General features: G+C 37.6%; 2 long non-coding RNA genes across 2 annotated transcripts in view; one reads left to right on the top strand and one right to left on the bottom strand.

The window, feature by feature from the left end:
• LOC138915280 (uncharacterized) overlaps nucleotides 1-19098 on the top strand; it is a 33994-nt gene extending 14896 nt beyond the window's left edge. Inside the window, exon 3 of the long non-coding RNA XR_011420989.1 lies at nucleotides 18980-19098. This is a non-coding gene — a long non-coding RNA (uncharacterized lncRNA). The remainder of the gene's footprint in view (nucleotides 1-18979) is intronic.
• Nucleotides 1-25600, bottom strand: part of LOC102150113 (uncharacterized) — a 48537-nt gene that overhangs the window by 16186 nt on the left and 6751 nt on the right. The window contains exons 3-4 of the long non-coding RNA XR_002809900.2: nucleotides 11022-11070; nucleotides 7413-7519 (exon numbers count right to left, since the gene is read on the bottom strand). This is a non-coding gene — a long non-coding RNA (uncharacterized lncRNA). The remainder of the gene's footprint in view (nucleotides 1-7412; nucleotides 7520-11021; nucleotides 11071-25600) is intronic.

The raw sequence follows: 25600 nt of genomic DNA, 5'->3' as shown, positions 1-25600 counted from the left end.
TGTGATGACTTGGGGGTACCTTCAAGGAATCACTCTCAGCAGCAAAGAGCTTAAGGAGAGGTGTTTCAGAGGTGGCTCAGCTTCTGCCATCATCTCCTGGCATTCAGCTGGGGTGGGGTCGCCACCTCTCCTCTGGAGCCTAAGAGCCTAGGTTTATGGTTTCTCCCTCCTTGCTTTCCTTCTCCAGTGGTAACCCTTCTCTGACCCTGTTCACTGCTGTGCAGCCTCTGGGGTCAGCTCAGGTGCAGAGCTACTCATTATGTTACTGTGAGGAAATTCTAGGGTGTGAACTAGGTGGTTGAGGTAAATTACAGGTGTGGTATCTCATTACTCAGTTTAACAACAGTTTTGAGCATAAAACATTCTTTCAGTCATTCTCTGTCATCATTCTCATTACCGGTCCCAAAGCCAATTTCTAGACTATTTTGATTGGATTACCCAGTTCTGAACACTCTCCCAGACCTCTAGATTCCTGGAGACTTGGGGCCTTTTGAATTCTGGGTCCCAGGTCTGCTCCTTCAGCTTCATAGTTAACTGCTGGTTAAGAGAGCTATGAGTCAATAGGGTGGTTATTGGTTAGTTAGCCTACTTTTGATGAAAAATTCTCGGAAGCTCTTTGTCTCAATTTCTCTCTCTCTGTCTTATATGAGTCTTATCCCCTTTCATTCACAGCACTGACTAGTTGAATGAACATTAAAACTGGAACCCAGAAGATCTGAGTTTGGCTCCTAGGTTTGTCACTTACTAGCAATTTTGCCTGAGAAATTCCTTTAAGTCTCTGAACTCCACTTTTCTCACTGACAAAACGCAGAGACTCTGCCTTTCTTACTTCACTGGGTTGTTGTGAAGATCAAACAGCATAATGAAGGCGACAGTCATGTGTAGCTTCATATTCCACTATAAGAGATTGTGATTCCATTTAAAAAGACAGTTTTAAAGGTGACAGAGATTTGGCGAAGAAATGAAACACTACCCAGTGGCAGGTGAATTAACTATGATCAATGGTTCCTAAATCTGCATGAATATTAGAATTAGTGGGGCCAGAAAAAACGGTGTTTTTATAAGAGGGCCACAGGTATAGGATTTCCAGATAAAATACATATTGCATGGCACATGGGGCATACTTATAATAAAAAATCATTCATTGCTGACCTGAAACTCAAATTTAACTAGGGATCTTGTATTTTTACTTTTTAAAGCTGGCAATCCTACACAGGTAATTCTCATGAGCGATCTGTTTTTGAAACTACTGACCCAGATCCTGGGTAGGGCCTGCTATAAAACGAGGAAATGAGCTGCCTACACGGCAGGATTTCAGATGCCCCAGGGAGATGATCATGGTGTTTTCCTAAGAGAATAAAAAATCCTGCCTCACCATCTCCTCTAGGCTTCACATTTTACTCTTAGAATTTTATACATTGTAAATGTGAATATCTGAGGGAGGGGTAGAAACTTCAGGTAAGTATCAATTATTTACACTTTACTGTAGCTGAACAATCTAAAAATACGTTTCTGAGAGTGAGTAAAGAGCATACGAGGCCCTGATCTCTTTGGAAAGGGGAGGATGGTAGCCTGACTTGTAATCCCAGAGCAAGAGGCTAAAGATACATTTTGCCCACTCCCCAGACCTGCCTTGGATCTGCCTAGTTCTCAGTTACAGTGAAGCCCAGCCAGATAGCTAGCTGTGCAACCTCTCTCCATTCAGTGGAAGAGAAGTAGCAGGAATGAGCCTGGGGGAGCAGTAAATTTAGCAACGCGGTACCAGTTGGTGGATCATGACAGAGGATAGAAAAACAGCCCAGATTTTCTTGTTATTCTAGTTCAATGCTGTCCAATAGAACTTTCTTCAATGATGGAAATGCTCTGCACTGTCCATTACAGTAGCCACAAGTCACCACTGAACACCAGAGATGTTGCTAGTACACCTGAAGAGCTGAATTTTAAATTTTATTTAACTTTTTTTTAAAGATTTTATTTTTCCTTTTTCTCCCCAAAGCCCCACAGTACATAGTTGTGTATTTCCAGTTGTGGGTCCTTCTAATTGTGGCATGTGGCATGCCACCTCAGCATGGCTTGATGAGCAGTGCCACGTCCGCACCCAGGATTCGAATTGCCTAACTCTGGGCTGCTGAAGTGGAGCATGTGAACTGAACCAATCGGCCCCACGGCCGGCCCCAAATTTTATTTAATTTTAATTAAAATTAAAATAGTTGCATGTGGCTAGTGGCTAGCAGGTCGGACATGTGGTTTATAGGCCAACATCAGTCTAAGCAAGAATCACTCACTGATTGGCAGCTTGTGGGCCATATAGACTCCTTTAGTTTGCACAGTTAAGAAAAACAGAAAGACCTGGTTTAGTTGCCAACATTTAATAATTGGGAGATTTCAAATGAAAACCTGAACTTCTGACTTCTTTGGAAAATAACAGGATGTCTGGCAACCTTAAGTCAACATTCCTTCAAGGCACCAATTAACTTGAGCTTATCAGTGGTTATTTTGCTTTTGTTTTATTTTATACCCCATCTGCTTTCCTCATTTATTTGATCTGCCTGGCTGCCACAGGCACTTGATTTGGGGATTCCTGTTTGAAAAACCTTTAAGTTTTACCTTTATGAAAATAAATTAATTAAACTCCTAACTTTGAGGTGCCTTTTACAAATATTAATTAGAAGATGCCTTTCTCAGACTGACTAAAAAAGGGCGCAGGAACTCTGTTGAAGAAGGATTGCACGCTGAATTCATCAGGTTCTAAGTGGACAATTTTGGGCAGGTCTTTTGCCTCTGAGAAAATCAGTTTCTCCAACTGTAACCAGAAGCCAATAATGGTATCTATATTATTGTATTGTTGTGAGCCTTTACCACAATGAGGTGTATAAAGCACTAACGATCCATATTTACTAATAAACTCAAAATTTAGAAAGTAACATTTTCATTTGAGCTATAATTTTTATATTTAGATAAGAATGTCAATTTTCAAAGATACTGGCGAGAAATAAGCAGTGCATGGGGAAAAAATGCAGTTTTTTGTTACTAAATCAAAAATAAAGTGTTGCAGCCTACATGGAGGAAATAAAAGAAAAGGCTCTTTTCTAGGTTAAACTCATCGGTCATAATCTAATATACTCTGTAAGAAAATAACAGCATTTTGAGCCTGTCAAGAGGAAACTGTCTCATTAACACACTTTCCCCTGCTTAGTGGCATTGTTAATTTGAACTTGGAAAGGAACCAAAAATAGAAAAGGAAATCAAATTCAGATGAAACATAATCTCACCAAAAGCCCTTAAAAATAGGGCAGTGAATGTAAATGTGAGCACAACAAAGGGAATTAGGAAGGAGGAAGTGAAAGTGATCTTCCTGAAAGATACTATGTAAGCAAAGTGAAAGGAAAGAAGATGTACTCACAGAGGTGCAAAATCAATGGCAACCACAAACTCTGGCAGAAATCCAACGCTAAAAAAGAAAAAGCCTTTACACTATAGCCTATGTCTTCACCATCAGAAGAAGTGATGGCCAGCAGAACCTGTCAGGCTTTTAATGTTACAGATTTTTGGAAAATGGCAGGAGTTTAAATTTAAGTGACTATAATCCTCTTAGGATATTTGGTCATGAGAAAAATGCTTAGGAGACAAACATTTGAGCATGAGCTAAATGCAGGGTGGTGGGAACAGTCAGTCAGGGCTCTGCTCTCAAAGAGTTATCATCAAGTTGGGGAGAGGCAGAAGAGAACAGAGGATAATATGTGAGAGATTGATGATGACTGGTGAATTTGGAGGGGCATTATATAGTCTTTAGTTTTTAAAAATCCCGTTTCTTTGATTTAGAAGTAGGATTTGAAAGACGAACAGACGAATAAAAGTTTACCAAGTGGACAAGGGGAGAAAGTGATTCCAAGCACAGGGGCCAGAGACTTAAAATAGTGACAAAAGATGGAGAAAATTTTATTCTCCAGAATACAGTCTACAGAGGGGGTTGGTGGGATGGCTTACATCAGTAGCATAGTTGTGTATAAGGATTTTGGAATTTTGGTAAGGAGAGGGGAACATGAGGGAAAACTGAACTGATGGTGAAATTGTGTGGTATATGTAATCTTTCCTCTGCGCTACCCCTGAACTTTAGTAATCTTACTAGGCTTAGCACATGCTTGATGTTTGGAAATTATTTGTGGATACCAGTCTTGGGGAAGGGCTGAGACCATGGGACCAAATGCAAGAAGACACAAAGAACCACCAAGATCACTGTGGTTATTACATTATTTTTGTATAAATTTTAAAAAGATACCTCTTGGGGCCAGCCTGGTGGCATAGTGGTGAAGTTCGTGTGCTCTGTTTCAGTGGCCCAGGGTTTGCAGGTTCGGATCCCAGGAGCAGACCTAGCACCACTCGTCAAGCCATGCTGTGGTGGTATCCCACATAAAATACAGGAGCATTGGCACAGATGTTAGCTCAGTGACAATCTTCCTTTAGCAAAAAGAGGAAGATTGACAACAGATGTTAGCTCAGGGCCAATCTCCCTCACAAAAACAAAACAAAACAAACCAAACCAAAAAAAACCCTCTTTGAGACTGAGTGATTGCTCTGTGCAAAAAAGAGGTATTGCATCCCCAAGGCAATTGGGGATCTCCTCTCAATCCTCCAGCGGCAGAGGGCACAGCTTCAAGGGCAGAGGGCCTCACCTCCCTGGCTGGCTGATTTTCTCGAGTGTATAGCCTGTGCAACTCGAAGTGCAACCCAAGTCATGAGGAAATATGCATGGGAATTCACAGGCTGCATGGGGGACAGTTTTTGACTGTTATAGGTCATGGAAGTGGGGTTTCGGCCAAGATCAACTAATCCCCATAGTATTCGGGGATTATATTCTGTGTGCACGTGGGCACTGTGTTCAGGGAACTCTGAGCAGACCAGTATTTTTGGAAACTATATTTTGAAAGGAGTCTATTGTTTCCCTGGGCTGCTGTGACACAGTACCACAAACTGGATGGTTTAAAATAACAAAAACTTATTCTCTCACAGTTCTGGAGGATGAAAATCCAAAAGTCTGAAATCAAGGTGTCAGTTGGTGTGGTTCCCCCTGGTGGCTCTGAGGGAGTGTCCATTCCGTGGATCCATTCCATTCCTGGTGGCTGCTGGCAATCCTTGGCATTCCTTGGCTGAGAGACACCACTTCATCTCTGCCTCTGTGCCCACACTGCCTTCTCCTCTGCTGTAAGCACACTTGTCATTGGACTTAGAGCTACGCAGATTACATTTCCAAAGACCTTTTTTGCAAATAAGGTCACATTACCAGGTTCCAGGTAGACATATCTTTTGGAGCCCGCCATTCAACCCCCTACAAGGGCAGTCGTGGTAAGACATTGGGCCGGTGAGCAGGCAGGGCCCTCCCATCTGATACTGTGTGATCATGCACTGCTTGTTTACACCAACTAACGGTTCACTGTTATTCAAATATTTGTGACTGACTTGGTGTTTATTTCAGCTTAGGCAGTCTTTCCTCAATTTATACTTGTGTGGTTTGGTTTTATCCTGAGTAGGCAATTGTTTTAATCAGAAAAGCACAGTTACCATTTACACATTTCTTACTTCTGAAAGATGGAAAGTCCCTGAGTTGTTGGGTAGTCTTTGTATTTGAGCCTACATTTTTCTGTTTGCTTAGAACTTGTTTTAGATTGTTGATATCCTGGAGACATCACTTCCTGCTTATTAGTCTTTGTGGGCTGATTTCCAGGAAAGTGTGAAAACCTTCCTATAATCTATGAATTCTCCTTAGCCCTCTGTGTTTCAGAATAACATACAGTATCTGACGCATGGTGGATGAGAAAGGTCGCAGTGAGATGTATATTAATGGGCTGTAGGTGTTCACTGCCACATACCCCAAAGCCCACGGGTTTTTAAGTTCGAAGAAAGAAAAGGCTTTTATTTTGAAATGAGGTTAATTACAAAACGAAATAAATTTCTCTCTCATTGAATGAAAGAATATTAGAGGTGAAAGGTGCTATGGAGTAATCCAGCTCACACATTTTACAGACAAGGAAAATGATACAAAAGAGATTGACTCGTCAAAGATCACACAGCTAGAGAGTGAAAGAGAGAAAACCAGAATCCAGTGCTTGTCCCATTCACCTTCACCGCTTAAAATTAAATTTGCAACAGTTGTGAAAATTAAATACATAGGGAGAAGCCGTAATGAAAAAGTATTTAAAACAGGAATTCCTATTTCATAATGATGCACCCAGAATGGCAAATCTGGTCCCATCCTTTATCAGTCGTTTATTTCAAAACCTGAGGCTGGCCTTTCTTCCACATTGCCATCACCATTTTGCAGCTTTCTAATTAAATATCTTAGTTGAATAAATGAATTCTTTGCTTTCTTGAAAACATTATTTTGTCTTTCCTTCTCCCAGTATCTTTTGTTGAACGCCTTTCCTGTCATAGTTTCCTTTAGCTCTCTATTTTCTCCAAAAATCGATCTAATCTTTCACTATTCGTCCTTCCATGGAATAAGTGGTAAGGTCAGAGGCTGGGGGAAACAAGGAGGAAAGATGGAAAGGAATAAAGGGAGAGACAGAAAAATAAGAGTCTTCCTAACTTTTTATTTCGTCTGTTTTCAGGTGTCAATTTTCTTACAATGTTGTGTACGAAAAATAGAAACTAAATGTTTATTTACAAGAAGGCTGTTAACTAATTGGTTCTCAAAATTTAGTCTGTATCAGATTCTTCTCTGAATACTCTTAAAAACAGGGATGTTTGAGTCCCACACTAGACCTTCTGCATCTAAAAATGAATAAGCTGGACATCGGCAGCAGGATGACCGCTAAACTTCGCAGGTGATTTGATCTGGCTGTAAACTGAAACTTGCTAATTAATGCATTAAATTACTTCATGATAAATTCATGCAAAAGAATACTATGCAGCTATCAAAAGGACCCATATACATTGATATTGATAAATGTCTATAATATGTTGAGTGAAAAGGTTGAGTTAAAGAATAATCAGATTTAAGATGATCTCATTTACCTTCTAATATATATCATATATATAATGTAATATATAGCATATGTACTATACAGTGTATTATGTAATATGTATGTATATATAAGTGTAATATCTAAAGAATACAGAGCCAGTGTTCTACAGTGGTATTAGAGACTTCCACTTTCTGCTCAGTATATTTCTGTTTTCAAATTTTTATAATGAGCCTATTATAAACCATGCATAATTGGGGGGAAATATTACAATAAGAAACTGCCTAGGAGCTCCTGTCCCTAAATGACAAGGTCAGGGAAGCTTCTGGGGAAGATTATATTAATTAATACTATTTAAATAATTTACCACTGTGAAAAATGTTTTATTCAGCTCTTTCCTGAGCTTATTCTTTTTGAACATTCTAAATTACAGGCAGCGCATCTTTAACTTACCATATAAATTCACCTCTTCCTCTAGAACAGGGACGATGACAAAATTCTCTGCCCACCTTTTTCATTGTGGTAAAAGCTATAACTCTTAACGAGGACAGCTGATCAACCTTTATGAGTGAGAAAGAAATAAAATGATCATCTTTCAAGCCAGATACATTGTTTGGGTTACAGGCATTAGTGAAATATTTTACTATGTCCTAACACTATAGTATCTTGGAACATGAATGAATATTTTATTGAAGAGGGAGAAATGGATGGTTTTCCTAAGTTGCATTAAATGTTAAAAAAAAGAAATTTAAAAATAAATCAATTTAATACATAGTTTTCACAGATAGGGGTATAGTTAACCATTTTGGGTCCCTGAGTGAAAAGTTCAGAAAAAATTGACTTTCATATTTTTATTTGCAAGGTAAAGTTTCACAGACACTTTGCTGTGCAGCCAGTCCTATGAAGAAAGAAAAAATACAGACTGGTAGTGCTTATTTATGTGTTTTTTGTGCTGTTTTCTTCTGCCTTTTATTTATCTCCCCTATACATACCAGGACCACATGAATAAATGTCCATTTCAGATGGATGTTTATAGATAAGCAACTCTTACAATGGAGCTATGTCAACACGGTTAAGGTTTGAGAGTTCTCATGGAGCACTCAGGAAGCTTCTCTCGTAGAATCTGTGCCATTCTCAGAGGCATCTTTATGACGCTGCTCTTGTCTCTCATTTAGTCTGGCTAAGCACTTTCAGCTCAGGGATACTAACCCAAAAACAGGCTTGAGTATATTGTCATTGGTTATTCATATTAACATTTTCTAGAAGACGTTAAAGTCAGTCATGGGAATATAGAAATACACAGAGAGGGGCCGGCCTGGTGGCACAGCGGTTAAGTTTGCACGTTCTGCTTCTTGGCAGCCTGGGGTTCACTGGTTGGGATCCAGGGTGCGGACATGGTACCGCTTGGCAAGCCATGCTGTGGTAGGCATCCCACGTATAAAGCAGAGGAAGATGGGCATGCATGTTAGCTCAGGGCCAGTCTTCCTCAGCAAAAACAGGAAGATTGGCAGAAGTTATCTCAGGGCCAGTCTTCCTCAGCAAAAACAGGAAGATTGGCAGTAGTTATCTCAGGGCTAATCTTCCTCAAAAAAATTAAATAAAAAAGAAATACACAGAGATTCTTTACAAATTATATAAAGTTCTTGAAAGCAAATATTTTATGTATAAGATATATACATCAACATTATACATATATTACAATATATGTACATATGTGTATATATACATCTCTAACACATTTATACACACACATATGTGTATTTGCTTCCTCTGTGAATAGTGTTACATTGTTTTCTTATAAGGTTGGAGGAATCAGGGCATGAAACTTAATAAAATCTAATATTTCTTGAGTGTTTACTATGTTCTAGGCATGTTGTCTCATTTAACCATCATAACTACCTAATATAATTTTCAAGAAGCTAAAAAACTGATTCTCATTCCAATGCAGAATGAACACATGCTAAAGATTTATTAACTAAAAATGTATTAACTAAATGCAAAGAGTTAGCTAAAGACTTATTAACTCATTAATTATCGAATTAGCAAGATAATAAAGCTGTTCAAAGAGTATTTTGAAGAACTGGGTAGGGGCCAGCTCTGTGGCCAAGTGGTTAGGTTCACATGCTCCACTTCAGTGGCCTGGGATTTTGCTGGTTCGGATCCTGGGTGTAGACATGGCACCGCTCGTCAGGCCACATTGAGGTGGTGTCCCACATGCCACAACTAGAAGGACCCGCAACTAAAAATACACAACTATGTACCGGGGGGCTTTGGGAGAAAAAGGAAAAATAAAATCTTTAAAAAAAAGAACTGGGTAGTTATAGGGATTTAAGAAGAATGTTAGAATAAGACTGCTCTACAGGGCAGTAAAAAAATGTAACCTTGGGGGCTGTCTTTTCTACCCGACAAAAATTATTGGCAGTTCCACTGTATCTACCTTCATGTTAATACCTAATTCCACAAAGTCTAAGATCTTAATTCATGTACAAATCATACAAAAAGGTCTGTACAAAAGTCAAACAAAGGAATGTTACCCTAGATAATGAAATAATCCATGAGTGCGCTGGTTAAACGATGCCCCGGTGTGACACTAAAGCACACACTGCACTCTGTCTTACAGCCAAGTTTTAGATAACACCGTTTAACAAATCCTATTGTGTACGTACTTTGATTATGCTCATTGATTCGGTAGAGTTAAGAAAGTAAATCAGATTCAAATATGCTAAATCACAGATATTGTATAAGGCATTGAGTTTGAGCAGGTCAGCTCTACTCTATATTTCCATCTATAAACTGTGAACGGCTACATTTATATAGTTTCATATTTATTATAACTGGCTTTTGTCTTATTTATCTTGTTTGACTGATTTTGGCACTGTACTGTATCTGTGATTTTTAAATTATAGGCTATGCCAAATTCTTTTGGTAAGTAAACAAAGTATCAATATAGAGTTATAGCGGTAAAGATTTAGCTTTGTATGCCTATGTACATTCCTCTATATATCGCTCTCAAATTGTAAATTAATTACTAATCCTGTGACTCTTTTCACTTCCCCCATATGCTGGACCACTCGGCTCAGTCGATTATTGTATGTATTGTACAAGTGAGGTCGTTAGGGTTGCTTAATTTTGCTATGAAAATAACTCTTCAATGGCCATTGGCTGCATCCCTAGACCAATTGGTTAATTCACAAATATGTATTATTGGTCAGGATGTTACCGGTGTATTGGGTTCTTGTTGTCCCCTGGGATGGAAATCAAGAGAGAAAACAAATGGGAGTAGAAAAGTAAAAGTTTATTAGCTTGTGCACAGGAGAGGCACAAGGAAGCTGGTGTGGAAAGGAAAGGGGCAGGTGACTGGCTCGTTAAGGAGCGGGACTGTGGGGCTTTTTATTAGGCAAAGGCTGGGGAGGAGCACCTTATCATGGCATGCAGAGGTAGGGTTTTTCTTGCATTTGCGCTACTGTTTGACACGCCACCAAATGCATTGCATGTATCATTAGCATGCTAGCTTTCCAGCCCTGAGTGTGATGTTTACTACGGTAATGGGGCTAGAGTCACCTTCAGACAACTCCTGGGAGCTAGGGCATATGCATAAGCCAGGGAAAGTCCTGAAGCTGCGAAATGTGGATCTTGCTGGTCTCTATCTGATTCTCCTAGCTCGCCAATTGGTTAGGGGCCTTATTTTCCTAGGCCAGGGGACTTACAGACAATCCTGTCTCGTTAGGCTGGTTCCTGTCTGAAGGAGAGAGCAAAAATCTACACATTGTGTCCTCTAAAGATGCAACCTGCCATCACTCTTAGAAAAACAAATCTCAATACCTATTTATCAGACTTTTATATATTTAGGATAAGGCATAACAAAAACTGTACTGGGGATAGATACAAGCCTTTTTTGGTACAAAAAAAGATCTTTCATACTCTTTTATAAAAGATCTTGGTTTTGCTTAACCCATCCTATTATTCCTATCTAGGTTCTTCAGATTAGTAATTACCTGTAACACTATTATTAATTATTATTTGTACTTGAAATTCTGACTTATCATTTACTGCAAAACTTACAGGTCCACTTTTCCATATTCAGTTTTTGTTGTCACTGATGTTGTTTTTGCTAGAAATAGAGATAACAAAGAAGGATTAAAATCCTGGGCCTGGAAACATGATTTAGTATGAGAGAAAAAGTCTCAGAGTTAGTCTCTTCTAAATCATAAAGCACTGGCTATCAACTCCCAGAAAATACTCAAACCTCTTCACCCTGCTGATATGCAAAACGGCCAATGGAACGTAGGAGAGCTCAGAGCTTTACACATTTCTCCATATGAATTCTTACACATTTGTGGAATACCTGAGTCAGAGCTGTCCTTGAATCCATTTATTTGGCTCTCCTCTGATTCTATACGTACCACACAGCTCCCCAGGCATCCTCAGAGCTCCAGCTGTTTAGGCTCATTCTTTTCTTAATACTGGCTTCATCTCCGAACTCACATATGGTGAAAGTCAGCCTCCCTCCTACATCCCTGAAGACCTTCTAGGGGCTTATGTTTTCCCAAGTTAGATTCTGTCCCAATTTCTGGTTTGGGATGCAATGTGTTGTTTGTATCTGTCCAACTGTAACTCTACTTTATTGTCAGTCCTAAAACAGCCCAAACAGGAAACAGAGTCCCTCTTCTTTTAATCACTCCCTCCCACCCTAACCACATGCCATAAACACAAGGCACTGAATGTGGCTGGTTTTTCTGAAGGGTTGGGGTAACACAAAACTGAGTATTACAGAGGCTATTATTAGGATTCTGAGTCATTCTTGCCCTTTTTTCTCCTTAGGTCTCAGCTATCCAGCATTTTCTGGGGGCCTTGTATCTCTCCTCAAATTCTTAACTTCTCCCCACTTTCTGCCCATTCTTGGGTTCCCTCACTCTCTCCAAATTATTCTTAACAGAGTTTTGGGTGTTTTTTTTTTCTTTTCTTTTCTTTTCTTTCTGCTTTTTCTCTCTCCTTTGCTTCTCAGATCTCCCTTTCCTCAGCCAGGATGACCTACTAAGATGCTTTGCTAAACAAGAGTTTTTCTCCTTAAAACAAATTCTGCCACTGGCTAGTTTTTAAATCAAAAGAATAATATAGGCATCAGGTTACAAATTTCAATAGTAAAATAGAGAAGGCAGAGACAGTGTGATTTCCTTCTACCTCATGTTGCAAACGCCCCAATTCTCACAGTTCTCTTTCTTAAAGGCCCTTCATTCCAGATTCTTGGGTACATAAGTATGTGTATATTCCCACTTTCCAAAAAACAGAGTGCATTTTCCCCTCCAGATCCACTATCTTTCTTTTCCTGTTCATAGCTCTATTATGGATTCATCCTCAGACTCTCTCACCTCTGGCTTCAGGTTGGAAGATCTAAGGGGGAGAGAAGAGAGGTGGGACCTTGGCCTGTCTTCCTAAGGTCCCATTGGTGGCTCTCTCCAATTACTTACTCTCTACCTCCAGTTCTGATAACTGTGCCTTTCTTTTTTTTTTTTTTCACTCCCACAGTAACTCAATTTCTCTTATTGAACTACAACTTTGGACAGTGAAGTGCACAATCTTAACTTTATGATACAATGACTTTTCACAAATGTTCAAACCCCTGTAACCACTAAGGTGAGGATGTAGATCATTTAACTGTGCCTTTCCTTCACCTCTTCAGGCCTTTTTGTGGTTACAGTGCCTTGTATTATCTCTGGAGGTTTCTCCATACCCCGCTCAGAACTTATAAATAGTCTCCTTTGAAAATTCCTCAGATTATCCAGTTTGTGTGTTGCCTACTGGAATCCTAAAGATATAAATGAGAACACCATTTATGCAATTTTCTGGAGCTTAGGTGTCAGGCTGTATCAACTCACATGAAATCTACCTTAAGCCTGTACAAGCATAATTTTCCATTGCACTGATGTAACTTATTTATCCAGTCCCTTTATGTTAGCAGTTAAATGGTTTCCAGTCTTCCTATAACATTGCTTCAAACCTGTATCCTTGTATTTATATCTTTGCACATACGTGCAAGTGAAATTGCAGAACAATTTTGAAAAATACTAATTGCTGTACCAAAACTATATGCATTTAAAATATTAATAAATGTGAAAAATTGCTCCCTTAGAAGTTTGCATTAGTTTCCACTGCCACTAATAGTGCCTTGCCAATAGTTTATTCTTTGCCAAACCAATAAGTGGAAGATGATATCTCAGTGCCATTTTAATTTGCATTTTAAAAATTGTGAGTAAAAGTTTAACAATTTTCTATTTATTTAAAATGAATTTTTTTCCCTGAGAACTTCCTTTCCTATGTCTCTTATTGACATGTAAGTGCTTTTTTATATATTAAGGAAATTAATCCTTTGTCTCTTTTATGCATTTCAAATATTTGTTTCCAGGTTGTCATTGATTTTTAACTTTGCTTATGGGACAGTTCCAATAAGAAAATTTAAATTTTGTTTCATAACACTTTTCAATCATTTCTTTCAATGTCTTTGATTAGAAAGAGTTTCCCCATTCTGAGACAGTCAAAAGATTCACCTTGTTTTCTTCTAGTATTTTTACAATTTTACTTTTTATATTTAAAACTTTGAACTCTCTGGAAATTTACTGTAAAGAATTAAGTAGATCTTTGAGATGTTAGCACTGTTCCTTCTCCATTTAATGACTAATCATGCCCATTTCCCAAGATTTGAAAATTCCACTTCTGTATATATTGAATTTCCACATTCATCTGAGTCTAATTCTGCATTTCTATTCTGTTCTATTGTTTTGTTAGCCTAATTTATTAGTTGTAATAGTCTGTGTTATGTTGTAACATAAATTATTCCTGAAATATCAGTTGCTTGATAAAACAAAGGTTCATTCCTTGCTCAGACTCCATGTCAATGTGGGCTGGTAGGTTCAGATGGATGTGTGGTGGGTCTTTGCTCCACGTGGTCACTCAGAGATCAAGGCTGAAGGTGACATCAAAGATAATCTTTGTAGTCTAAAATATGATCAATTTTAGAAACATTGCATAAACACTTGAAGCAAAAGCCGTTTTTTTACAAAGAATGGAATTTCATATATATTTTAGTTAAACCTATATGAACTGTATCATTTTGTTCCTTTATAGCCTTATTCATATCTACATGACTAACTTAGGCTTAGAAGAGAAAATTAAAATGTTTTTCTTCTACTCTTCTTCTATTTTTCTTTTTATATCTTTAGTTTTGGCTGAATAATTTTTTTATACATAACTTATTTGAATTTAAAAAAATTATTGAGTTACAACATACTCATGTAGTAAGGTAGACACATACTATATGTAGAGATTGATGACTCTTTCCATGTGTGATCACCAGAATCCCAGAAGGTATTCTCTTGCCCTCTTTCAGTTAGCACCCTGCCAGAAGTACTCCCACTGAAAGCAACCTTTTTCTGACATTTATCACCAGAGATTAATTTTGCCTGTTTTTTTGTCTTTATATAAATGGGATTATATCTTTCCGCTTTCCTCTCTACCACCTGATTTTGTTTGGCTAAATTATTAATTATTTTAGTGATTACCTCTTTATTTTCAAACAGCTGGAACTTTATAACTTGATTAACCAGCTTTAAACAAATTCCATTTCTACCCACTATAACAGATGCAACAATGAATATATTTACATAATTACTGCTCATCTTCTCCTTGCTTCCTTCCACCAATTTTAGTTGAGTTGCTAAAGTTTACATCCAGTACCCACAATTACCACAATTGTTTAGCCTTTGTTCTACATTTATATTGATTCAGCGGTCATATCATTCCTTCACCATCGTTTCTTCATTCAGCTGTTTGATAGATGAAATTCCCTGTATAGCAGATTTTTTCAAGAAGGGGCTCATGGGAAGTTTATTTCTTGACTTCTTCCATGTTTGAAAGTATCTGTTTGTTGCCTTTATGCTAAGCAACAATTTGCATATGTATATAATTATTGCATGACATTTTCTTTCCCTGGTGACTTCTGAAAATTACTGTAGAATTCAGCGATCCTGTGAAGAAGTCTGGAGCCAGTTAATTTTTTCCTCATTATAATGATTTGACCTTTTTGCTTGGATGCCCACAGGACTCTTTCTTTTTTGTCATTTACTGAGGATATTGATCAGGGTTGATTAGTCTGTATTAATTTTTTTATGAGACATGTCATGTTCTTTGAATCTGTTGACATAAGCCTTCAACCTCCTATAAGATGATAGATTGAGTTTACAAGAAAGAGACATCCTTCCATCATAAACATATACAAAAAAAAAAAAAAACAAAAGAAAGAAGAGGAAAGTGCCACAATAACTGAATGAATATACAGCTGAGGAACTAACCCATAATGAAGCATACAGAGATGAAGAGACGGAAAATTGAAAGAGAAACTAAAACACAGGGAGTGGGGCTGGGAACATACAGCATATGCCAAATAGAATTCCTGAAGCAGCACACAGAGAGAATGGAGAAGAAGCAATATTCAGAGAACTAATGGCTGAAAATTTTCCAGAATTTCAGAAAGACATCATACACACTGAGTCCTTAGCAGTATAAATAAAAACACATTTCAAAGATATAATAGTAAAACCACAGAACATTGCAAAAAACAGAAAACCATAACAGCGATGGAGAGAAATTTATCTTCAAAAGAATGACAATCAAACAGCAATCATAGATACCATAAGACAATGACACAATACCTTCAAAGGCTGAAGGAAAAATAACTGTCAACCTACAATTCTCTACCAAGCTAACAATCATTTGGCAGTGAGCGTAAAACAAAGACATATTTATACAGACAATGACCGAAAGTTTAGTACCCACACACCCTCACTGTAAGAACTATAAAGCATATACTTGAGCAAGAAGGAATTTAGCAAGAAACAAAGCAACTTGAGCAAGAAACAAACTTAGATGAAGCAGCTGACACAAGAAGCCATGGTAAGAAGAGAAATGGGTACAAATCTCAGAAAAATACATATAAGTATTAATTCTAAAAGCAGCAGCAACAATATTTTAAAAAAGCAATTTGATAAGGATTAAAACAAAATAAACTAGTAGGCATGGCATGTTCTATGGAATGGAGACTGAGAGAAATTAAATTGTTTTAGATCTTTGGTTGAGAGAGAGACACCGATAATTTTAGAGTTACTTAAAAATAATAAAAATTTTAATATGCATGTTAAAAATGTGAGGTTAATCAATAAAGTAATAGCAATAGGATGTAAAAAACAGTAGAGGAGGAAAAGGAATGAAATAAAACTTGATTAATCAAATGCAAGACTTGATAGGAATAGAAGAAGCCAAGGAAATCTAAAACGATAGATAGAGGTACTCCTTCCTTTTAGTTTGTTCAATTATATTTTTGAATTCTTTTCTGTTGCATTTATTCCATTTTCCTCTTTAGCAATACCAATACTGATACCATGTGCATATGATGTGAATTTTGTCTCCTGTCTTCCATATCTTTTTTCTTTTTGAGGAAGATTAGCCCTGAGCTAACATCTGCTGCCAATCCTCCTCTTTTTGCTGAGGAAGACTGGCCCTGAGCTAACATCCGTGCCCATCTTCCTCCACTTTATATGTGGGACGCCTACCACAGCATGGCTTGCCAAGTGGTGCCATGTCCACACCCGGGATGTGAACTGGCGAACCCTGGGCCACCAAAGCAGAATGTGCGCACTTAACCACTGCGCCACTGGACCGGCCCCCCATATCTCTTTTTTTTTCTTTATTATTTCACCTTGCTCTGTTTTCTCAAGCTCATTATCTCACATCTCTGATTGTGTTTTCAGCAATATCTGTTATCCTTTTATTTCTGCTTTCCATATGGACATGATTTTTGTGATGGTATTATTGTTCTCTTTCATTTCTGTCCTGAGCTCTGCCAGTTTATTTTGCACCTACTTCCTTGAGCCCTTGTACCTTTCTCTATTTATATATATCTCAGATAAGTGTGTGTGTATAAATTCTTTTGAATTAAAAAAAATCTATACTGATTTCATTCTTAGTATAATCTTTCTGATATGTGGTTGTTATCTGCCTTTCTTATGTCGAGTTTTTTTCCTCCCATTTTTCTTGTGTTTTATGCTGGCCCCTTCTTGATTATTTCTGCTTTGAATGGAGTTACCCCCAGTCTAGTCGGGGGTAAGGGCCAGGGAGTGTACCTGCAGAGCAGCCGCATTACAAGATGTTGCCTATGAAAGCTTTCCTACCACTTTGCCCTGTGGCATAATTCTAATCCAGGTTAGGAGAAATTGCACTGGTTTTTCATGAATCTCCCTATGATAGAATTTTTCAGTATGTTTACCTTTGGTTTAGCTTTCACAACTCTTCAGCTTACAAAAATTGGTAGCTCAGGGCTGGATGTCATCCAAGATTGTTGCCTCCACATGAGACATTGATAGCCTGCTTCTTAGAGAAACGGTGTGTCTGTGCTTCTCCTGCCACAGTGCGAAAAGTGGCGAGAGGCTCTCCAGACAGCCCACAGGCACCTCTCCTTCCACAGGAGGCAGCGACTGTTTTGCCCCTCAGGGATCCGACTGCCTCAGAGAATTCCACGCAGACACCTCTGTCCCAAATGTCCTGAGCAGGAATCCTCTTCGAGCATTCTCCCTGACTGGAGGAAAATATTTCCGGGCTTTCTTCATATGTAATTGTTCAAGGTTTCAGGCTTTTTCTGGCCTCACTGAAGATTTTGCTTGTACTGCTCACTATTTTCAGCTGATTTCAGGGGTGAGAGGTGGCAGAGCTGTTTTTACTTCAAAGCTTTAAACTGGAAACCATTCCGCCAGCCTAGCCTTTAAGAACAAGTTTTCCTCCTGCTACATGTATAATATTTTTATTGTTTTAGCTCTTTTTCTCTGTGACAGTGGAGAAGGGTTTATCAGAAAGGTTTTTCTTACAGCTAGGAAAAAAGTCACCCCCACCTTACTTTAATGAGACTTATATTTCCTAGTGTGAATACTCCCTCTCGATGTATAGCATGGTTCTTAAGAATTGCCATACATGATAAAGGCTCCTAGGAGATTTGAATGTTATTTTACAATGAGGGGTCAGGAACTCAATCAAGAATGTTTAAAATTAAATGTCTATTTATTAATTACTATGCAATTCATATCGGTAAAATTATTCTACCATTAACCATTTAAATTTAATGATAGAATGGTAGGTAAATTTAAAGACATATAGGGTCTTGGGATGGCTCATATGTAAAATGTGGAGGGGTAAAATTTATTTCAGCTGTTTTGTACTATCAATTTCACAGTTAATATGTATTCTTTTGGTCAAGTGGAATTTTTGATTAAGCAGTTTTTATCATATAGCAAAAATAGGGAAACACTTTGTTAGAATAGTTATTCTACGAAAACTCATGTCAGGACCAGAACCTGAATCAACTATAACTCAGGAAGAATTGCCAGTTGTTGCAAATGCCCATGTGAACAAAAGCCCTACGGGTGCTTTTCACTCGACTAGGGGTGAAGATCTAACAGCAAAGGGCTCTAACTGAAGTCACTTTATGCCCTCTCCTTGGTACACCGGCTCTTTCAACCCATTGTTGAGTCTGGAGAGACTTGAGCGATTATTCTCTACCTAGTACTCTGTAGTCCTGAAGAGGTTGGTGCGTTTAAAGAGGGCCAGTCTTGCTTGGGACACATCTGTGCTCTGGGTAAGTAAAGGGGTGTTATGCTCAGTGCAGGCAACAATGCTTCCATCTAGGAAGGCAGGTCTTTACAAGTGCTGACTTTCTCCATCTCAGACGCTTTAGCTGACTAGTTGGGAAATGCTTTCTGTTTACGTTACATCTTCCTGAAGGAAAGACTTCATTGATTTAAAGATAGATTAATCTTCTTCCTCACCCTGATGAGAATCATATTTTTCATGCCTCATCAGATGAAGAATACTAGAAATATAATCAGTAGTGATTATGAATATTGTTATATTATAGTTAGGGAGTTGTCTCTTGCCTTGCAAGCATGCTTACTGCTGTGTGTCCTGTCTTTTTTTTTTTTCAGGAAGATCAGCCCTGAGCTAACATCTGCAGCCAATCCTCCTCTTTTTGCTGAGGAAGACTGGCTCTGAGCTAACATCCGTGCCCATCTTCCTCTACTTTTTATGTGGGACATCTGCCACAGCATGGCTTGATGAGCGGTGCCATCTCCGCACCTGGGATCAGAACCGGCGAACCCTGGGCCGCCCAAGTGGAACATGCAAACTTCGCTGTGCCACGGGGCCAGCCCCGGTGTGTCCTGTCTTAAATCATCTACTTTTGGGATAAGGGATCGTAATTCTCTAGCTTGGTCATTCTCCAACATTTAGGGAGAATCCTCATCTTTCTAATGCTGAATTTCCCATGTTTTCCATTTTTCAAGCCTTCTCTTTGATCTCTATTTTTTGGGGAAGCAAATTTATTTTAATAAAACACCTGATTTTCAACAGGAGTTGAACTTATTTTCAAATTGGCCCTTATTTTAAAAGGTTTGGCTTTCTTTTTTTGGTTGTTTTTTTAGAGCAGTTTTAGGTTTACAGAAAAATTGAGGGGAAGGTACAGAGATTTCCCCATAGATTCTTTGCCTCCACACATGCACAGCCTCCCCCATTATTAACATTCCTCCCCAGAATGGTGCATTTGTTACAACTGATGAACTTACATTGACACATCATTATCACCTAAAGTCCACAGTTTACATTAGGGTTCCCTCTTGGTATTGTACATTCTATGGGTTTGGACAAATGTATAAATGACCCGTATCCACCATTACAGTACCATACAGAATAGTTTCACTGCCTGAAAAACCTCTGTGCTATGGCTATTCATCCCTTCCTTCCTCCCAGCCCCTTGGCAACCACTGGTCTTTTCACTGTCTTCACAGTTTTGCCTTTTCCAGAGTGTCATATAGTCAGAATCATACAGTATGTAGTCTTTTCAGACAGGGTTCTTTCACTTAGTATGTGCATTTAAGGTTCCTCCTTTTCGTGGTTTGATAGCTCATTTCTTTTTAGCTTGGAATAATATTCCATTGTCTTGAGATACTACAGTTTATCCATTCACCTACTGAATGAAGGTCATCTTGGTTGCTTCCAAGTTTTGGCAATGATGAATAAAGCTGCTATAAACATGCATGTACCGATTTTTGTGTGGACATAAATTTTCAACTCCGTTTGGTAAATACCAAGGAGCATGACTGCTGGATCGTGTGGCAAGAGCGTGTTAAGTTTTGTAAGAAACTGCCAAATTATCTTCCAAAGTGGCTGTACCATTTTTCATTCCCACCAGCAATGAATGAGAGTTACTGTTGATCCACGTCCTTGCCAGCATTTGGTGTTGTCAGCACTCAGGATATGGGCCATTCTAATAGGTGTGTGGTGGTATCTCGTTTTAATTTGCATTTCCCTAATGACATATGATGTGAAGCATCTTTGCATATCTTTATTTTCGATCTGTATATCTTCTTTAGAGAGGTGTCTTTCGGCTCATTTTTTAATTGGGTTGTTTTCTTATTATTGAGTTTGAAGAGTTCTTTGTATATTTTGGAAAACAGTTCTCTATCAGCTGTATCTTTTGCAAATATTTTTCTCCCAGTCTGTGGCTCCTCTTCTCATTCTCTTGGACATTGTCTTTTGCAGAGCAGTTTTTAATTTTAGTGAAGTCCAGCTTATCCATTATTTCTTTCATGGATCACGTCTTTGGTGCTGCATCTAAATAGTCATCACCATTATGTGAGTCTATTTCTGGGCTCTCTATTCTGTTCCATTGATCTATTTGTCTATTCTTTTGCCAATATCAAACTGTCTTGATTACCGTATATTTGTAGTAAGTCTTGAAGTCAAGTAGAGTCAGTTTTCCAACTTTGTTCTTCTCCTTCAATATTATGTTGGCTATTTTTGGTCTTTTGCCTCTTTTTTAGAATCAATTTTAGAATTTAGAATCAAACTTTAGAATCAATTTGTCAACATCCACAAAACAACTTGCTGAGATTTTTATTGAGGTTGCACTGAATCTATAGATTAAGTTGGGAAGAACTGACATCTTGACAAGATTGAGTTTTCCTATCCATGAACATAAAATATCTCTTCATTTATTTAGTTCTTTGATTTCATTCATCAAAGTTTTGTAGTTTTCTTCATAAAGATCTTGTATGTATTTTGTTAGATTTTATACCTATTTCATTTTTGGGGTGCTAATGTAAATGGTATCATGTTTTTAATTTCAAATTCTACTTGTTCATTGCTGGTATATAGGAAAGTGACTGACTTTTGTATATTAACCTTTTGTCCTTCAAACTTGCTATAATTGTTTATGAGTTCCAGGAGTTTTTTGTAGATTTTTTCAGATTTTGTACATAGACAACTATGTCATCTGCAAAAAAGGACAGTTTTATTTCTTCCTTCCCAACTTGTATGCCTTTCATTTCTTTTTCTTGTCTTATGGTATTAGCTACAACTTACAGTATGACGCTAAAAAATGAGTAGTGAGAGGGAAGATCATTGCTTTGTTCCTGATCTTAGTGGGAAAGCCTTCAAGTTTCTCACCATTAAGTATGATGTTAGCTGTAGGTTTTTTGCAGATAGTCTTCATCAAGTTGAGGAAGTTCCCCTCTATTCCTAGTTTACCAAGAGGTATTTTTTAAAGTCATGAATGGGTGTTGGATTTTGTCAAATGCTTTTTCTGCATCTATTCATATAATCATGTGATTTTTCTTTTTTATCTTGTTAATGTGGTGGATTACATTAACTGATTTTAAATGTTGAACCAGCTTTGCATACCTGGCAGAAATCCCTCTTGGTTGTGGTGTATAATTCTTTTTATACATTGTTGGATTTGATTTGCTAATATTTTGTTGAGGAGTTTTACATCCATGTTTATGAAGGATATGGTCTGCAGTTTTCTTGTCTTGTAATGACTGTGACTGGTTTTGGTATTAGGGCAATGCTGGCCTCAAGAATGAGTTAGGAAGTATTCTCTCTGCTTCTAGCCTCTGAAGATTGTATAGAACTGGTATAATTTCTCCCTTTAATATTTGGTAGAAATCACCAGTGAACCTATCTAGGCCTGGTGCTTTTTGTTTTGGAAGATTATTAATTATTAATTTGATTTCTTTAATAGATATAGGCCTGTTCAGATTGTCTATTTCTTCTTGTGTGAGTTTTGGTAGCTAGCGTCTTTCAATGAAGTAGTCCATTTAATCTAGGTTATCAAATTTGTGGGCATAGAGTTATTCATAGTATTCCCTTATTATCCTTTTAATTGTCCATGTCATTCCTGATATTAGTAATTTGTATTCTCTCTCTTTTTTCTTAGTGTGGCTAGAGGCTTATCAATTTTATTGATCTTTTCAAAGAACCAGCTTTTGGTTTTGTTGATTTTCTCTATTGATGGACCTCTTGTTTTCAATTTCATTGATTTCTGTTCTAATTCTTATTATTTCCTTTCTTCTGCTTACTTTGGATTTAATTTGCTCTTCTTTTTCTAGTTTTCTGAGGTGGAAACTTAGATTATTGATTTTATATCTTTATTCTTTTCTAATATATGCATTCAATGCTATAAACTTCCTCTAAGCATTGCTTTTGCTGCATCCTACAAATTTTAATGTTATGTTTTTATTTGATTTAGTTCAAAATATTTTAAAATTTCTCTTGAGGTTTCTTCTGTGACCTATGTGTTGTTTAGAAGTGTGCTGTTGTATCGCTTCATATTTTGGGATTCTCCAGTTATCTTTCTATTATCAATTTCTAGTTTAATTCTCAGTAGTCTGAGAGCAGACATTGTATAATTTCTATTCTTTTAAATTTGTTAAAGGGGGGTTTATGGCCCAGAATGTGGTCTATCTTGATGAATGTTTCATGTGAGCTTGAGAAGAATGGGTATTCTGCTGTTGTTGGATGTAGTCCATAGATGTCTATTATATCCAACTGACTGATGGTTGTGGGGAGTTCAATTACGTCTTTACTGATTTTCTGCCTTCTGGATCTGTCTACTTCTAATAGAGTGGTATTGAAGTCTCTAACTCTGACAGTTGATTCATCTATTTCTTCTCACATTTCTGTTAGTTTTTGCCTTGTGTTGTTTGATATTCTATGGGTGGGCACATACACATTAAAAACTGTTACATCTTTTTAGAGAATTGACCCCTTTATCATTATGTAATGCCCTTCTTAATCCCTGATAACTTTCCTTGTTTCGATGTCTGCTCTGTCTGAAATTAACAGAGCTACTCCTGTTTTCTTTTGATTAATGTTAGCAGGGTATATTTTCCTCCATCCTTTTACTTTTAATCTATATGCGCTTTTATATCAAAGTGGATTTCTTATAGACAACATGGTTGGTTTTTGTTTTTTGATACACTCTGACAATGTCTGTCTTCTAATTGGTGCATTTAGACTATTGATGTTCAAAGTGATTACTGATATTGTTAGATTAATATCTATCATATTTGTTAGTTTTCTACTTGTTGCCTTTGTTCTTTATTCCTTCTTTTGCCTTCCACTTTTTCCTGTCTATTGTGGTTTTAATTAAGCATTTTGTATAATTCCATTTTCTCTCATTTCTTAGCATATCATTTGCACTTCTTTTTAAGCTTTTTTTCAGGTGTTGCCCTAGAGTTTGCAATATACATTTACAACTAATCCAAGTTCACTTTCACATAACGGTATACTGCTTCATGGGTAGTGTGAGTACCTTACAGTAACAAAATAATCCTAATTCCTCCCTCCTGTCCCTTGTATCATTGTTGTCATTCATTTCCCTTATATACAAGCATATATATATACATAAGCATACATAATCAAATGCATTGTTGCCATTATTATTTTGAACAAACTGTTATGTGCTAGATCAATTAAGAATAAGAAAAACAAAAGTTTTTATTTTACCTTCACTTATTCTTTTGTTGCACTACCTTTTTTTAATGTAGATTTGAGTTTCTGACCTATATTATTTTTCTTCTTTCTAAAGAACTTCTTTTAACATTTCTTGTAAGGCAATTCTAGTGGAAACAAATTCCCTTAGTTTTTGTTTGTCTGAGAAAATTTTTATTTTTCCTTCACTTTTGAAAGATAATTTCACAGAGTACAGAATTCTAGGTTGGTGTTTTTTTTCTCTTAACACTTTACCATTTCACTCTCTTCTTACTTGCATGGTTTCTGAGCAGAGGTTGGATGTAATTCTTATCTTTGTTCCTCCATAGGTAAGGTATTCTTTTCCTCTGGATTCTTTCAGGGTTTTTTTCTTTATCTTTGATTTTCTGTAGTTTGAAAACGATTTGCCTAGGAGTAATTTTTTTTTCTACATTTCTCTTGCTTGGTGTTCTCTGAGCTTCCTGGATCTGTGGTTTAGTGTCTGACATTAATTTGAAGGAAATTCTAGGCCATTATTGTTTCAAATATTTATTCTTCCCCTTTCTCTCTTTCTTCTCCTTCTGGTATTCTCATTATGTGTACATTATACTTTTTGTGGTTGTCCCACCATCCTTGGATATTTTGGGTTTTTTTCAGTCTTAGCTTTCTTTGCTTTTCAGTTTTGGGGTTTCTATTGTTATATCCTCATGCCTAGAGATTCTTTCCTTAGCTATGTCCATCCTACTAATAAGCCCATCAAAGGCATCTTTCATTTCTGGCTCAGTGTTTTTTATTTCTAGCATTTCTTTTTGGTTCTTTCCTAGGATTTCCATTTCTCTGCTTACATTGTCCATCTGTTCTTGCCTGCTGTCTCCTTTATCCAACAGAGCCCTCAGCATATTAATCATAGTTGTTTTAACTTTCCTGTCTGATAATTCCAACATCTCTGACACGTGGTTCTGATGTTTGCTCTGTCTATCCAAGTTGTGTTTTTTGCCTTTTAATTTTTTCTTGATAGCTGAACATGATGTACTGCATAAAAGGAACTCCTGTAAATAACGCCTGTAGTAATGTGGTGGTAAGGTATTGGGGGAGGGGAAGCATTCTAAAGTCCTATGATTAGGTCCCAGTCTTTTAGTGAATCTGTGCCTCTGGATGGTGAACTTCACAAGTGTTTCTCAGTTTTTTCCTCCCCGCTTAGATGGGACAGGATGACTAGAGTGGACTATTTCCCTTCTCCCATGTGGAACTCGAGAGCTGACTGAAGTTGGGTATTTCCTTTCCTGAGCTCAGTTAGGCTCTAATAATGCCTGGTCAGGTTAGGCTCTGGTTAACTAGTTTCTCCTGAAGACAGGTCTTGTTAAGAAGAACAGAGTGCTCTGGGGTATTTCAAAATTGTTCCTGTTCCCCTCTTCCTGCTGGACGCATGAGGAGATTTTTCTCTGATATTTATTATGAGAATCTGTTTGAGCCCCTAGAAAGAAAACTCACAAAAGTATAGGGTCTTCTATGACTGGGTCCCTGGAGTTTTTAACTCTCAGACTTGTTCATACTGACCCTACATCAATTTGTCAGTTGCAGTGCAGGTTTTCCTAATCTGGCACTGGTTCCCTTGGTGGTTGCCATTTATCAGTCTCTGCTCTGGAGAGCTGTGACTCCTTGTATTTGCCTGTTTCTCCAAACCTGGGGGCAGTGGTTTATCCTGTGTCCTCATCTGTCTTACGGATCCAAGAAGAGTTGTTGATTGCTTTTAGTCTGTTCAGTTTTTTTTTTTTTTGAGCTAACATCTGTTGCCAATC

The sequence above is a fragment of the Equus caballus genome, chromosome 8 (genome assembly GCF_041296265.1).
Source record: "Equus caballus isolate H_3958 breed thoroughbred chromosome 8, TB-T2T, whole genome shotgun sequence".
NCBI lineage: Eukaryota > Metazoa > Chordata > Mammalia > Perissodactyla > Equidae > Equus > Equus caballus.
Note: the sequence above shows the minus strand (reverse complement) of the source record. Positions and strands in the feature narration are given on the sequence as shown.